The sequence below is a fragment of the Zea mays genome, chromosome 1 (assembly GCF_902167145.1).
Source record: "Zea mays cultivar B73 chromosome 1, Zm-B73-REFERENCE-NAM-5.0, whole genome shotgun sequence".
Lineage (NCBI taxonomy): Eukaryota > Viridiplantae > Streptophyta > Magnoliopsida > Poales > Poaceae > Zea > Zea mays.
The window spans coordinates 42717094-42733829 of record NC_050096.1 but is presented as its reverse complement, the minus strand read 5'-3'; the positions used below and the strand labels follow the sequence as shown (position 1 = coordinate 42733829).

The 16736-nt window shown below is 42.2% G+C and overlaps 1 pseudogene; it reads right to left on the bottom strand.

The window, feature by feature from the left end:
• Nucleotides 1-2763: 2763 nt before the first annotated feature.
• Nucleotides 2764-2907, bottom strand: LOC111590630 (uncharacterized; annotated as a pseudogene).
• Between the last annotated feature and the right edge of the window lie 13829 nt (nt 2908-16736).

Here is a 16736-nt window from a genome sequence, read left to right as displayed (position 1 = left end):
TAGCCATACATGCAAAGAAAACAAAGCCAACACAAATGAAGGCGATTCATGCCACCCAAACACTAGCAATACAAGGACCAAACTCAGTCTTGCTTGGCTATGCCTAAGTCTAGGGTCCTCCATGCTAAGGAACCAGATCCCAAAGGCATCTAGATCTCGAGGTCTCTCCAGGCCTCTGATGCCCTCCATGCCAAGGACTAGATTCTATGACTCTTTGGACTTCTAGGGCTCTCACAACCTCTAGAGCTCTCCACACCATGGCCCAAGTCCCAAGGCTATATAGATCTGTCATGCTCTAGCTTACCAAACCTCTAGGGCCTTCTTGATCTCCCAAGGCCCTCTAAGTCGAGAACTAAGCTCATCGCTCCAATGATACCAGGGCCCCTATGAAATTATATCTATACCTAGGCCTCTTGGGCATCCTTCAGGATGCCCCCCAAGACAAAAGCAGCCTCAGCAGTCAAAGCCTCTAGGTCAAGATGGCCTCGGGGCGGTACGACCATGGTGCCATGTCCATCCCTACTCAATGCAATCATCTCATACTGGACAGTCAAGACAAGGCTTTTGTTCGTTGTATCGAATGTGATGGATGACATTATGGTCAAGGAGATGCATTGTAGCCACAATAGAGGCAACGAGTGGACCCATAGCCACTATGTGACGCATGTCGTTGTCTCTATAGCCACAACAAAGGACAACACTTGTACCCAAGTCCACTATGAGACATGTGTCACTGTCCTTGTAGCGTCACTTAAACATGCTAATGTACATATAAGCATTATAAATTATAAGCAACTACAATGTTTACTAACTACACTGTACTTGGCGGTGAGATCTCAAGTACTTGCCACTATGATAGGATGTATTTACCTCTACATTATGATGAGCTCAACACTGTGGCAGTTCTAAGGCATGAGCCGTATATGATTCCACGTCCACAACAAGGGATTGGTTGAGCTTCTACTAGCTAGGGCCCACTATTCAGTAGCCATGTAAACCTCTCCTCCCTTGAACTATAAAAGGGAGGGTAGAGCTAGTAGAAAGGACTTTTTGGCTTTAGGATTCAACCTGATTCGCCCTTGACTCCGTTAAAACATGATAGTTAGAGATGAACTAGAGACCAGATAGTCTAGAACTCTCACTAGAACAAAAATTATGAAAAGTTAGTCAGTTATCTAGCTTAGTTGATATTGAAGCATGTAGAGTTCTTCACCTTTGTATTCGCCAATCCACTACACAAAGAGAATGCAATATATTAGACATTTATGGTATGAACCTCTATAAATCTTTCATTTGTTGGTAGCTAGGTAGTACCTAGGATTAGTGTGCCTCTAGCCTGCATGCATCCCTTGGTCTATCCTTCACTCATCAATCATGTCGAGTACCTACGATACCATGGTGTCATTATGTGATGATAATGAGTTTATCTCTTTTGAAAAAGGCATTCCTATTTTTAAAATTGTGAATTAGATATGGTCATCACCATGTAAAAAACATCTTGAATTAAAGCCAAGATTGGAAAGTGGACATAATTAGTACTTATAAAAAAGTAGAAATGTGAAAGGATTCAAACTCTTTTTTTTAGATTATACAGTGCAACGTAGATGATCACAATGCACGCACACTCACACTTATAAGTCTGAATCCAACATCAACCCCTAAAGGACTTGATACTCTAAATATAGGAGATATCCCCTCTCCTATATCATCTAAACCGTTCTCTACAATATGGAGGATGTTTCAATTGTCTCTACTTTCCTCAATTCATTTAAATACTTTAAGCAACAAATTAAACTAAACCAAAATATGTATAAAATATTTAAAGGTATGACAAATACACACGTACAAAAAATTAGAGCAATATATATTTTTAATATATGTATTTATGCATAGAGGATGATTGGACGAGATATAGAGATCAACGAGGTATAGAGAACGATTGTTGCAAAGTTTTAAAGATTGGATCAGCAAATTCTTGAGATGAGAGTAACGAAGTCGCCACAAACGTCCGTTGTTGACAAAAACTTCGCATAACGATGATAGAAAGCTAGAAGTTATGAGATGGACTTCTGTCTTCTTCCCATGGTCTAGGAAAAAAATGCAAACGTAGGATGGCTACATATGGGCCAAAATTGTACGCGCAATGTGGTATTTCAGGGAGCTTTAGTTGGATGCCCAGAATGCTATAAGCCCACCAGGATGTGTTTCCTCAGCGGAGCGAGAACGAGAAAGCTATGACTCTGGGAGGCTTCCTATGCAATCTCTCTCATTTTTCGTGTTTTTTATATAATACAAATAAAATAACATTCCTTCTTAAATTAAATTCACTTCTCCGATGTTTCATGTGCTTAAATTTTAAAATAACTTCAAACAAATTGTTGCACCATGAACTAGCGTAAGTATATTTTTATTTTATGAATTGTTATTTTTTTTGTGTTATAACATGTTAAAAAATTTATTCTTGTCTAACTATACAAATATTTATAAATTTTTAAGCACGCTTTTATCAACATAAATTAAATTGTAGTAGATTTGTGGTTTTGTTTGATTAAAATTTTATCTTAAGGCTGAAAACTACATATTTTGTCTATAGAAATTGCAATAAACAAGAACAGATGTTTTAATATGAAAAAATATATAATAAATATTGCCTAAAAACTAAAATCTAGACACCTAAATTTTAGTAAGTCCTAATTTAGTATTAACTAGTACAATACCCGTGTTTTAATAAGTCCTAATTTAATTTTAAATAGTGTAAAGCATGTACGTTGCGATGGCACATGATCATATTTGATACCCATAAAAATAAAATTAATATTAAAATGAACACATTGTCCACATATAAGATATGAAACTGATAAGAACAAATACCACTATTTATCTTAACCAAAAGACCGAGAAATGTATGCGTTTGAAAGGAGTCTGACCCCCTTTTTATTAGCTCGGTCGGTCGTTCGTCCTTCTTCAGCTGGTTAGGTGGTAATATGTGGGTGTCATGTTGGGATTGGATGGTTTTTTATGGTTCATCTATGGTATAACGACCAATATATGTTCTATTGGTAGGCGAGAAGTGGAGGAATGAACCTACGCGTTTCGCATGTGGCGCACAACGCATGAAACTGGTGTTGTGAAGTAGTAGAGTCAGAGAAGAGACTAAGAAAACATGTATTTCGTAAAACATTTTTATAAAAAAAAAATCGAGACTACTACCAACCATTAGATCGCCCATCATCACCTCGGAAAGGATCAGTCTGTCACGATGGCGACATCACATCTACCTTGTCATGGCCTTTGGCCTCATGGGTCACCAACTCACCATGTCAATGGAAGCAACGTGTAAACAGTGGACATGAGGACATGCAGCGCGCAGCAGTGTCTGTGTCTTGCCTACCTTCCGTGAACCCCGGGACGAAGGTGTAGTGTAGACGTCTCCGGCGAGGGCGCGAGGCCCCAGTCTCTCTCTTTGATCTGGTTGGAATTGACACCGGCGGTACCCGTGGTCCACCATTTTCATTTCTGGAAGACGGCAGCGGCGCAGCCGGACAGGGACGGGGTTGACGACTGACGAGCAGGCGGGCGTTGCAGTCTGCGCCATTCTTGTCTTGCAGAGGCGGCGAAGAAGAATGAGACCGCGGCTCGGTTGGCGTCTAGCTAGCGGCCCAGGCCACTTTGGTCAGAGAAACGCAAGGAAGGCCGGCCGCAGGACTAGGAGCACGCCTGGTTACATGTGAGCTTGGGCAGCAGGAAATGAAGGGGACCTGACCCATATGCCGAGCAGGCAGCATCTAGTTCAGTATGCAGAAAACATTTTTCCAGGGGCGGCGGCAGCTGAACGAACATATCCGTTCGCCTAGCTACCTACCTGTTGCGTTGTCAGTGTTCACGGCATATTACATGATGGTTACACTATGTGTCTGTTTGGTTGCCTGTATCTGCGCGTGCTTGCATCACAGGATGCGGGTAGCTGCTGTTTGGTTGCTGTGAGCCAGGCTATGCGCGTGCGAGCTCTGTGTTTGGTTGCCTGCATGTAGATTTGGATCCAGGCTCGCACGATCCTTAAAGCACCCTGGGCTAGGCTCACCAGATACGAGCAGATTGATCACATCTCCAGAGCCAGGCTCCAGCTATCTTGGCTCACACAGCCAGATTGGCGAGAGAAACCAACCAAACAGACACTATATATAACTAATATATATACGGTTCGGTCCACGTGCACCAGCGGCATCTCCGATATCCATCCTGTCCGCGTCCTTAATCTCAGCTTCTGTTAATCTTGGCTTCTTGAAAAAGTAGGCAAGCTAACCCTGTTTAGGATTACTTTATCTTCATAAAATTTAGTGAACTTGATGAAACGGGCCATTAGGAGTTTAAAAAAATGTAAAGTTGAAGTTGCAAACTTTTAGAAGACAAGAAGGAGATTCAGAAAACCGTGACGGCAAACTTTTAAACTTCATGAAGTTACAAACTTTTCTAAAACTTTTAGAAAACCGTGACGGCAAAACTCTTGGTTTCTTCTGAAAGTGACGGGCGCTCCTTGCGATAGTAGGTGACAACTGACAAGGACTTGTTAGGAATTACGGACGTACATCCTCTTCAAGACTTCAAAGAGGTCAATTCAGACGAAACGTGCTTGCTAAGTATCCACACGTCCTTGTGCGTTCCTGCAATGCCAATGGATAATATGGCATACAGCGTGGTCAAAGTAATGTCATAACATTTTAGAATGAGAAACTTATTATTTAAGAAAGTTTTTTATAAAGAAATAAAAAGAATACACGTCAAAAACACTCGTCCTTTGACTGAACATCACCAAGCATCTCCAATTCAAGTTTCAGGAGGAGTAGCATTTCATTCAAGCACTATAATCTGGTCTCTAAGAGGGCAAGAGGCAAGGCTCTACTCATCTCACAAATAAAGTATTTCACAGGTCGATGAATCAAAGACACATTTTCAGTCATCTGCATCACAAATCGCTCTAGCATGTGTCTTTTTTCATGGTGAATCAAAGAACCATACTAAAGAAGGTCCTATCCCCGGACGTTGGTAAGACGTATTCAAAAATCCTATTATAATAGATTATCAAGGGTTCAGTTACTAAGACCACCGCTTTGGGGGCATGTGCTAAGACCTATCCTAGCTCCATCTGGGGTAGGGTCTTAACCCTCTAAGCAATTTGATCACAAAGCACTCCAAAGGAATAAGACATCAACACCAGGTCTCATTAAGAACCAATAAAGGGCCTGAGGCCCTAGAGCATTCCTAAGTCTAGGCACTTCGGCACTTACGTGACCCCTTCGCAATAATGGTTTAAGACCCGAGGTCCTTGGTGCCCCCAGAATGTCTCCAACTAACTTTTATCCGGGGCTCCTACCGTGAAGCCCATTCATAAGAATGGTCTAGATCCCCAGGGCCTCATGGCTTGGGGTTTCATGAAAGAATTATGTGTCTAAGGCTCTTTGAGCACTGAGGCACTTAGTCGTCTAGGATCCTTAAGGTTCTCAATCTCATATAAGATGAAAGGTCAAACCCCTAGCGCCTAGGGTCTAGGCCTCCTATGGATTCAAGGGACTTACAACAACTAAGTATAAAAGTTTCCACAAAAATAGAAAGTTGTGGTCAGCCCTACCGAAGCGTTATGGCTCCTAATAATGTTAGGATGCCATGTATAGGGTCTACTCCTGGTAGGTCCATAACGTTGTCATTTCAGATAAGCCTCCTGTATAACACATTGCGCGTGTGATGAGTGGCATTACAGCTTGACTAGCACACTATCGCCATGACTTAAGAAGTAAGGTACTCGAGACCAATATTCGATACGTGCATCAACCCTGTAGCCACGCGTGTGCATGCTAATTACCATAAAACTTTATCAAGTATAGAGTACAACATTGAATACTAACTCAATACCTCGATTCCACTAATGTCACCTTTGCCGCTCCGGCGAGGTAGGCGCAAACCCCTCACAATCAACACCGCGGCTTCTCCACAATCTTCTTGGAGAGCTCGACGGAGACAATCACCCGAGCCGTCTAGGAGGCGGCAACCTCCAAGAGTAACAAGCCAATGACGCTTGCTTGGTGTACCACCTAGTGCCTCAAGAATCACCAAATGATGCAAATGCACTAGGAACCCTCAATCTCTCACTAGAATGCAATCTCAAGCAAAGAGTGTGAGAGAGTGAGTTGGAGGATCAAAAATGAGCTCAATGTGTGCAAGGAATAGCCAAGCAAGCTCTCTCACACGAGCTACCCTTCTATTTATACCCCTCCATCAAAATCCAACCGTTATGTGCAAAAAGCACATGTTCTGCGCACACGCGGACGGTCCGCGCCCTAGGGCCGGACGGTCCGCCATACATATAACGGCTATAATTCCCGTTTGAAAACTGTCAGAACTGTCAGAAAAGGTGGGTCCGGACAGTCCACCTTCCAAGGCTGGACCGTCCGCGACCTGGCAGCATGAGGCACCCGAGCCTCGGACCAAGAACAGTTAACACGCGCGGACCGTCCGCCTAAAAATCCGGACGGTCCGAGACCTGAGATAGTACTGTCCGGACTAGTCCCCCGGACAGTCCGTAGTACAAATCTACAAAATCACACAGTCCCTGTCCAAAACATGTTTGACACTTGCGGACGGTCCGCCCATCACAGCCGGACGGTCCGCGCTATAATTCAGGGACTGGTCCGAAACCAGCCTTCTCTGGTCATGACTGCGGACGGTCCGGCCCAAAGGCCCGGACGGTCCGCAGTGCAAAAGAACAAAGTGGCTGCCTAAGTGGTTAGACTTCGGACCCCTCTGGTGGATCGCGGACGGTCCGCCCTCAAGGCCCGGACGGTCCGCGCATCCAACACTTTGCAATTTTCAAACTTGCTTTTGAAAGAACTTTTAACTCACGAAATTTGAAGCACTGTTAGTCCTCATGCAAATGCAACTACTTGATGCTCTACGAGGCACTAAGCTTTACACAGATCAAAGACATTGACCTCTCTTAATAGTACGGCAATCTAGCCTACTAATCCGGTCAGGTATCTTCTCTAAACTCCTCAAGACCGGCAAAAACAAAACTTATATTATACCTTTGCCTTCATCTGATCCACAACCAATGCTTATGATTCTCCAACATTTGTTGTTCTATGTGGTCCAACCCTGCATTCTTATTTCTCCAAGAACGGTTAGTCCACAAGCAGTTATCATTAATTACCAAAACATCACCAAAGGGGCCTAGATGATTCACAATCTCCCCCTTTTTGGTAATTGATGACAACACTACATAATATATTAAAGAGAAGTTTAGTTTTTCCAAATCTCTCTCATACCTAAGGTATAGGATAGATTTTTGGAGATGAGTTTCATAGGACTTATCTAGATTTGAAGTTCTGTCCGAGAGATAGATAAATCCCAATAAAAACTCAGTATGTAAGAAAGGCTCCCCCTAAGTGTGTGCAGGATTATTTGAAGCTGAAGATATAACACACATAATATATCGGAGTTTGATGGAGAGTTTCCTACAATCATGGTTATCAAAGCATACAAGAGATGATCCGTAGATTAAGCGCATCAATATCCTCGATCAACCACACACAGAGTAATTTGAACTAAAACATAGTTCATCCCACATAATATTACAGATAATAGTCCACAGACATACGACATAGACATACGACATAGAGTTAACAGTTCAAGCCAGTTCCAAATGCGTAAGACATAAACTAATGCATGCGACATGAAAAGGTAAATATGCATATGCATGGTCTTAATGTCCACATAGACCACCAACTCCCCCTGAAGGAGACACCTGACAACTTCTCTTCTCATCACTTCTCTCCCCCTTTGGCATCAATTGCCATAAAGGAGAGACCTCACTGATCACTAGGCGGAGGATGCATGTTGTAGTAGTGAGTGCTGAAAGTGTCAAACAGAGAGGAGAACTGGCCAAAATCCTGCTGGAGTTGCTGCTGCCTCTGACTGATATCATGCATGCTGTCATTTGTAGAAAGATTGTCAAATTGGCTGGAGAGAGCACCCATGTTATCTTGAAAACTCTGTTGCATATTATTCAGCCTGGTCATGATAGGATCAGTGACATTAGTGTGAATATGATCACGAAACTCAGAAAACTCAGAGTTGAGCGCATCCCAGTTACTGTCAAAGCGAGACTGCATGTCATCGAGGCGGTGATCCACATGTGTCATCATGCCCTCAAAGCGAGTATCAATATGAGTCTCAAGCCCCTGCTGCATATTGTGAAAATAAGGATCAAAGTAGCCTGGACCAGGCTCCCAATATTGCTGAGGCTGAGGAGGAGGTGGAGGAGGAGGCATCTGCTCGCCCTCAACATTAGGAGCTGCTCCACCCTCATAGCCAGGGTCTTCCTCATTATCTGGGAAGGGAGTGAGTGGCCTGGTGAGAAACTCTATCTCATTCTTAAAAGGTCTGAATGGTGTGTGAACAATCTCGCAGGGGCCCTCAAATCTTGTCTTGGATTTGATGAGAGCCATAATGTAAGGAGCATATGCTAAATTTTGATTCTTGTCCATTTTCAAATCATTAAGCTGTCTCATCATGAAAAGAACAATATTCATGACTTCACCATTCATGATGTGATGGATAATGTTCCAGAATTTATTTCGTATTTTACTCTTATCAACACTCTTGGGAAGAATGATGACTCTGGCAATCTTGTTGATTACAGCAGGATGATGCCTGAGTCCTGCTGTCTCTCCAAACCTCCTGGGTATTCCTAGCCTGGCTGGCTCATAGAATTGCACAAAATCCTCAAAATTATCCTCAGTATAGAGATCCAGCCCAGCAGAAATGGTGCCATAATCCAGACTGTTGGCAGTGGCAAAGTCAGCAAAAGAGGCAGAATAGCGCTTGAAGCCAGTCATCCAAGTGATAGATTCTTCTTCTATATCAATCTCTGAGGTAGCCAGGAATTGCTTAACAGCCATTTCATTGAAGTCTGTGTGTTGCCCCATAAACTGATACAGTTCACACGTTTCAAACTTAGGGATCAGACCCTCCATTACTGATTGACTTAACAAGAAGGACCAATCAATCACCTGATGCTTATGAAAATTTGTATCCACCAAGGTGCCCCAAAAGACATCAAACTGCAGCTGAGTGTGGAAAAATTGAATATTGGTGTCAGATGGCAGAGTGTACTGGTTCACAGTCCGCCTTGAGCAGTACTCAGCCATAGAAAACCTTCGCTTTGGATAGGTCCATCCAGAGGTGTCAATGGGATAATCAGGATGGACATGGGGAAAGTCTTCAGTATCCATAGATTCAGTGCCCCCAGCTGAGGATTGGGCCTCTGAATCAGTGGTCGGTGTACAGTCATCATCATCTCCACGAGGACGCTTTGATTTTAAAGCGACCTGCAAGTTTCTTGCGGAGACCACCAAAACCACTGCAATAATGGGACATACATCCATAGATAAATAGTTGATACAAATCACCACAATAGAAAGGAATAGAACTGCATTGCTCTGCCAGGGTCCGGACGGTCCGCGCCCACCAGGCGGACGCTCCGCGTCCGACCAGGGGCGACTCCGAAGAACCCTAGCCGCCACAAATGTTGAAGTGAGGATTGTGTAGAGAATACCCATCCAACCGAGTTCAAAATTTTGCACAGCATTCATAGTGAGTAATATCAACAATCCCACCAATCAGATTTGTAAAACTACTGCTTAATTTCAGATCAGAGAGGAAACCCAAATAATCTCAACACTTGAAGAAATTTGATGAAATCCACAAGATTTATGAAATACCGGGATGAAGACATGTTGATCGAACGTTGCCACAAGCTGTCGGACTGTCCGTGCGCAACGTCACTTCTCCGTCCGCGCACAATCGACAAAGGAGACTATTGGGCGAGTGGAGAGCAAGAGATAAGGAGCAAGTAACACAAATGACAAGTCTGCGGTCTCTGCCTGCGGTCTCTGCCTGTTTTTACTGCCTGTCGCGGACGGTCCGCACAGGGGCGGCGGACGGTCCGCGCCCTGATGAGTTCAGACGGTCTGCATTGCTGATCGGACTGTCCAGTTCCTGATTCCGCGGACGGTCTGCGGTCCATGGGCGGACGGTCCGCGGCCTGATACTCAGTTTTCCAATGTCTGTCCACTTTCTGATTTTGAATTTCAAATCCGAATTGGTGCTCATAAATGGACATTTCGACCAATCCAAGAGTTAGTATGCATGCATGTTCATATTATGTAATTGAGTGATGCAAATTTTTGCATTAAACTATCTAGAGCAATTTAGAATGAAAAATGCATCAATAATATCAAATAAAAGCATAAAGAGCATATGTAGAACCGAGATGCAATACGACACATGCGTAGTCAACTTCACGCCACATTTGAGAGATCGATCACATTCATTTCACTTCTTAGAGAACAAAATCTTGTTTCATCCAAAGGCTTTGTAAAAATGTCTGCTAATTGATCATCCGTGCCAATGGAATAAATAGAGATATCTCCCTTGCCAACATGATCTCTTAAGAAGTGATGTCGTATATCAATATGCTTAGTTCTTGAGTGTTGGATCGGATTGGTAGCCAATTTTACCGCACTCTCATTATCACACATGAGAGGCACATTCTTGAAAATGATTCCATAATCCAATAAGGTTTGTTTCATCCATAATAGTTGAGCACAACAATTTCCGGCCGATATATATTCCGCTTCGGCGGTAGAGAGAGCAACCGAATTTTGTTTTTTAGAAGACCATGAAACAAGAGATCTACCAAGAAATTGACAACAACCGGAGGTGCTTTTTCTATCAACTTTGCACCCCGCATAGTCCGAATCCGAATATCCAATTAATTCAAATTGAGCACCTTTGGGATACCATAGACCAATATTGGGAGTGTACTTCAAATATCTTAGAATTCTTTTAGCGGCTTTCAAGTGAAACTCTCTAGGTGAAGCTTGAAATCGAGCACACATGCATACACTAAACATAACATCGGGCCTAGATGCGGTAATATAAAGTAAACTACCAATTATTGAACGATAAAGTTTTTGATCAACCATAGTACCTCCTTCATCTAAGTCTAGATGACCATTTGTTGCCATTGGAGTCTTGATAGGCTTTGCATTCTCTAAACCAAACTTCTTGAGCATGTCCTTCAAATATTTTGATTGACTTATAAAAATTCCATCTTTCAATTGTTTGATTTGAAGGCCAAGAAAGAAGCTCAATTCTCCTATCATAGACATTTCAAATTCTTTTGATATCATTTTTCCGAATTCCTCACAAAATAATTCATTAGTAGATCCAAAAATAATATCATCAACATAGATTTGACAAACAAATAAGTCTTTGCCAATTCTTTTAGTGAATAGAGTAGTGTCAACCTTCCCAATTTTGAAGTCTTTGAAAAGCAAGAAATCCCTAAGCCTTTCATACCACGCGCGTGGAGCTTGCTTAAGCCCATAAAGAGCTTTAGAAAGCTTGAACACATGGTTAGGTCTTTTGGGGTCCTCAAAACCGGGAGGTTGTTCAACATACACTAGTTCACTAATCTTACCATTTAGAAAAGCACTCTTTACATCCATTTGGTAGAGCTTGATATTATGTGCACAAGCATAAGCAAGAAGAATCCGGATTGCTTCTAATCTTGCCACGGGAGCAAATGTCTCCCCAAAATCCAATCCCTCAATTTGAGTATATCCTTGTGCAACTAATCTTGCCTTGTTTCTTACTACCACACCATCTTCATTGTGCTTGTTGCGAAACACCCATTTTGTACCAATAACATTGTGGTTCTTTGGTCTCTCAACAAGCTCCCAAACTTCATTTCGAGCGAAGTTATTTAATTTTTCATGCATTGCATTCACCCAATCAACATCAAGTAGAGCTTCATCTACACGGTTAGGTTCCATACAAGATACAAAAGAGAAATGTTCACAAAACGAAGCTATGCGAGAGCGAGTTTGAACACCCTTACTAATATCACCCACAATTTGATCAACCGGGTGATCCTTCACAATGGAATGATGAATTCTTGATACTGTTTGATAATTGCTAGTTGAAGCATTAGGAGGAACCGAAAGTCTTGAAGTACCTTGATCATGAGTATCCATGGTTTCATTATGTTGTTGGCTTTGGTGATCTTCCTCATTTAGAGTTGAGGATGAAGGAATGACAACCACACTATTTTCATCATCATCTTCCTTTGGTTTTATTTCACCAATGGCCATTGTTTTCATTGCATTTATCAATTGAGTTCCCCCAACATCATCGAGATTATCACTCTCATCTTGAGACCCATTTGTTTCATCGAATTCAACATCATATGCTTCCTCAATAATACCATGAGTTTTGTTGAAGACTCTATAAGCTTTACTATTTGATGAATATCCAAAAAGAAAACCTTCATCACATTTCTTCTCAAATTTAGAAAGCCGGCTTCCCTTTCTCAAAATATAACATTTGCAACCGAATACCCTAAAATATGAGATATTTGGCTTTCTACCAATGAGCAATTCATATGGAGTTTTCTTCAAAAGCTTGTGACAATATAGTCTATTTGATGAATGACAAGCGGTATTTATTGCCTCGGCCCAATAAGAATCCGATATACTATATTCCGCTAACATAGACCTAGCCATATCAATGAGAGTTCTATTCTTTCTTTCAACAATACCGTTTTGTTCCAGGGTATATTTGGAAGAGAATTCATGTTTAATACCCTTGTCATCACAATATTCATCAATTCTCGCATTTTTGAATTCCGACCCATTATCACTTCTAACCTTTTTGATGTCGAAATCAAATTGATTTTGAGCCAATATAGCAAATGACTTGAATGTTTCAAACACATTAGATTTGTCTCGAAGAAAATAAACCCAAGTAAATCTTGAATAGTCATCCACAATCACAAGACAATAAGAATTACCACCAATACTTACAAAAGATGTGGGCCCAAATAAATCCATGTGAAGTAATTTCAAAGGTCGATGAGTGGACATTTGACTTTTATTTGGATGAGTGTTTGCCACTTGCTTCCCGGCTTGACAAGAGCTACACAATTTGTTCTTCTCAAACTTCACATCTTTTAAGCCACGAACTAAGTCATGCTTGGTTAACCGATTGAGTTGCTTCATTCCAACATGACCAAGTCTTCTATGCCATAACCAACCTAGTGAAGCTTTTGAGAATAGGCAAGTTGTGAGCTTTGCCTCATTAGAAGAGAAATCAACAAGATAAAGATTTTCATGTCTAAAACCTTTAAACTTAAGATTGCTACCATCAACACTAGAGATAATAACATCTTCAACCGTGAAATTGCAACAAAATCCTAAATCACATAATTGAGCTACGGAAAGTAAATTAAAATTCAAGGACTCAACCAAGAGCACATTTGATATAGAATGATCATTTGAAATAGCAATTTTACCCAAACCTTTAACCTTTCCTTTGCGATTATCTCCAAATGTGATACTATCATAATTTGAGCAATCTTCCTCACTCATTTGGGTAAACATTTTCATATCTCCGGTCATGTGTTGAGTGTATCCACTATCTAACACCCAATGATTCCCTCCCGCCTTGTAGTTTACCTTAGCATCTCCCTTTGCCATTAGACAATGGGGGGATGAGAAGAGTGAGGGAGCTTCCTTTATGGCAATTCCGGCATTAAGCTTTGATGAGGTGTCGTCATCATCATCATCCGAGCTATCATCCGAGTCCCATTCAACTAAGTAGGCTTTGCCATCTTTCTTCTTGTTAAAGTATTTCTTTTTCTTCTTGTCACTTTCATCTTTGCCCTTCTTCTTCTTGCTTGGGCAATTCATGGCAATGTGACCGGGTTCCCCACACTCAAAACACTTTCTATCATTGAAAGCATTTCTTCTAGATGTTTGACCTCTTCTAGGTTGACCTCCCTTCATCTTCATGAATTTATTGAATTTCCTTACAAAGAGAGCCATGTCACCATCACTCTCACTTTCATTTTCTTCATCATTACTATCTTCCTTTTCAATTGCCTTTGAGGCTTTAGCTTTGAGAGCAATTGATTCATTTTTCACCTTCTTTGCCAAACTTAAAGCATCGGCTTGTGACTTCTTAAATATATCTTGAGTGAGAATTTCTCCCAATACTTTGGTTGGAGAAGTTGTAGATAGATCACTCCTTACTAACATTGTCACAATGGTCTCATATTTCTCCAGAAGTGATCTAAGGAACTTGTGAGTGAAATCCACATCTGGTACATTAAAACCAAGTCCCTTGAGTTCATTTACTATCTCATTTAACCGATTGAACATATCGGATACACTCTCATCTTCTTTCATAATAAATTGCTCAAACTTCCCTTTGCACACATATAGTTTGGCACTCTTCACAATTGTAGTTCCTTCATGATTTTCCATTAGCTTAATCCAAATCTCATGAGCGGTTGTGAGATTCTTGATACGATTGAACTCATTTGTATCAAGAGCATCATAAAAGACATTCATGGCTTGATCATTTGTGAGGATATTCTCATTATCACTAACGGATGGTTCATCTTCTTTCAACACAACAAATCCATCCCTGACAATTGGCCAAATTTTTCCACCCATTGCTCTAAGATGCATTGACATTCTTATTTTCCAATAGTCATAATTATTCCCATCAAAATGCGGTGGCTTCCCAATGTGCACATTGTTGTTACTAGCCATTTTGTTCCACTCCGGGATGATTAGATCCACAAACAATGGAGTCCTCGGCTCTGATACCACTTGTAGGATCTAGGACACCGGCTAGAGGGGGGTGAATAGGCGGTTTTGACTAAAATCAAAAACACTAGGTAAATTTAATCAATATAACAAGAGGAATAAATTCTCTAGTGACAATAAGTAAACAATGTATGAGAAACAACTACGGTGATTGAATACTTGAGGAACAATATGCAAAACACTAATTACTTGCAAGGCAATAAGTAATGCAAGAAGGTAGAGACACCGAAATTTATCCCGTGGTATCGGTGATTTGCCGATCACCCCTAATCCACGTTGAGGTGGACTTCAAGCTCTCACTTGCTCCTCTATCAAGTCACGGCTTGATCTTTGAGCCAAGTGGACAAGAAATCACTCAATACCTCGATTCCACTAATGTCACCTTTGCCGCTCCAGCGAGGTAGGCGCAAACCCCTCACAATCAACACCACGGCTTCTCCACAATCTTCTTGGAGAGCTCGACGGAGACAATCACCCGAGCCGTCTAGGAGGCGGCAACCTCCAAGAGTAACAAGCCAATGACGCTTGCTCGGTGTACCACCTAGTGCCTCAAGAATCACCAAATGATGCAAATGCACTAGGAACCCTCAATCTCTCACTAGAATGCAATCTCAAGCAAAGAGTGTGAGAGAGTGAGTTGGAGGATCACAAATGAGCTCAATGTGTGCAAGGAATAGCCAAGCAAGCTCTCTCACACGAGCTACCCTTCTATTTATACCCCTCCATCAAAATCCAACCGTTATGTGCAAAAAGCACATGTTCTGCGCACACGCGGACGGTCCGCGCCCTAGGGCCGGACGGTCTGCCGTACATATAACGGCTATAATTCCCGTTTGAAAACTGTCAGAACTGTCAGAAAAGGTGGGTCCGGACAGTCCGCCTTCCAAGGCCGGACCGTCCGCGACCTGGCAGCATGAGGCACCCGAGCCTCGGACCAAGAACAGTTAACACGCGCGGACCGTCCGCCTAAAAATCCGGACGGTCCGAGACCTGAGATAGTACTGTCCGGACTAGTCCCTCGGACAGTCCGTAGTACAAATCTACAAAATCACACAATCCCTGTCCAAAACATGTTTGACACTTACGGACGGTCCGCCCATCACAGCCGGACGGTCCGCGCTATAATTCAGGGACTGGCCCGAAACCAGCCTTCTCTGATCATGACTGCGGACGGTCCGGCCCAAAGGCCCGGACGGTCCGCAGTGCAAAAGAACAAAGTGGCTGCCTAAGTGGTTAGACTTCGGACCCCTCTGGTGGATCGCGGACGGTCCGCCCTCAAGGCCCGGACGGTCCGCGCATCCAACACTTTGCAATTTTCAAACTTGCTTTTGAAAGAACTTTTAACTCACGAAATTTGAAGCGCTGTTAGTCCTCATGCAAATGCAACTACTTGATGCTCTATGAGGCACTAAGCTTTACACAGATCAAAGACATTGACCCCTCTTAATAGTACGGCAATCTAGCCTACTAATCCGGTCAGGTATCTTCTCTAAACTCCTCAAGACCGGCAAAAACAAAACTTATATTATACCTTTGCCTTCATCTGATCCACAACCAATGCTTATGATTCTCCAATATTTGTTGTTCTATGTGGTCCAACTCTGCATTCTTATTTCTCCAAGAACGGTTAGTCCACAAGCAGTTATCATTAATTACCAAAACATCACCAAAGGGGCCTAGATGATTCACACTCATAACATCTAAGGGAAGACAATTTTCGATCTATAGGCTAGAATTCCCACTCAAACAAAGTGGAAAGGGGGAGCTAGGAGGTCATGGTGGTCGGTTGAATTATGAGCTTGTAGTATTGTTCACTTTTGTGTTCGTCGATCGATGAGTAGGAAGAGGAAATAGGGTATTACACACACTATGACCCAAACCTCTCTCTATTAATTGTACCTAGGTTCAATGCTTCATTGGACTATGCCCTTGCTCTCTCCAATAACTCTTCTTTTCTGTAGTTACATACCCTAGTGTATGTCCACAATGACACTCGACACACTAGGT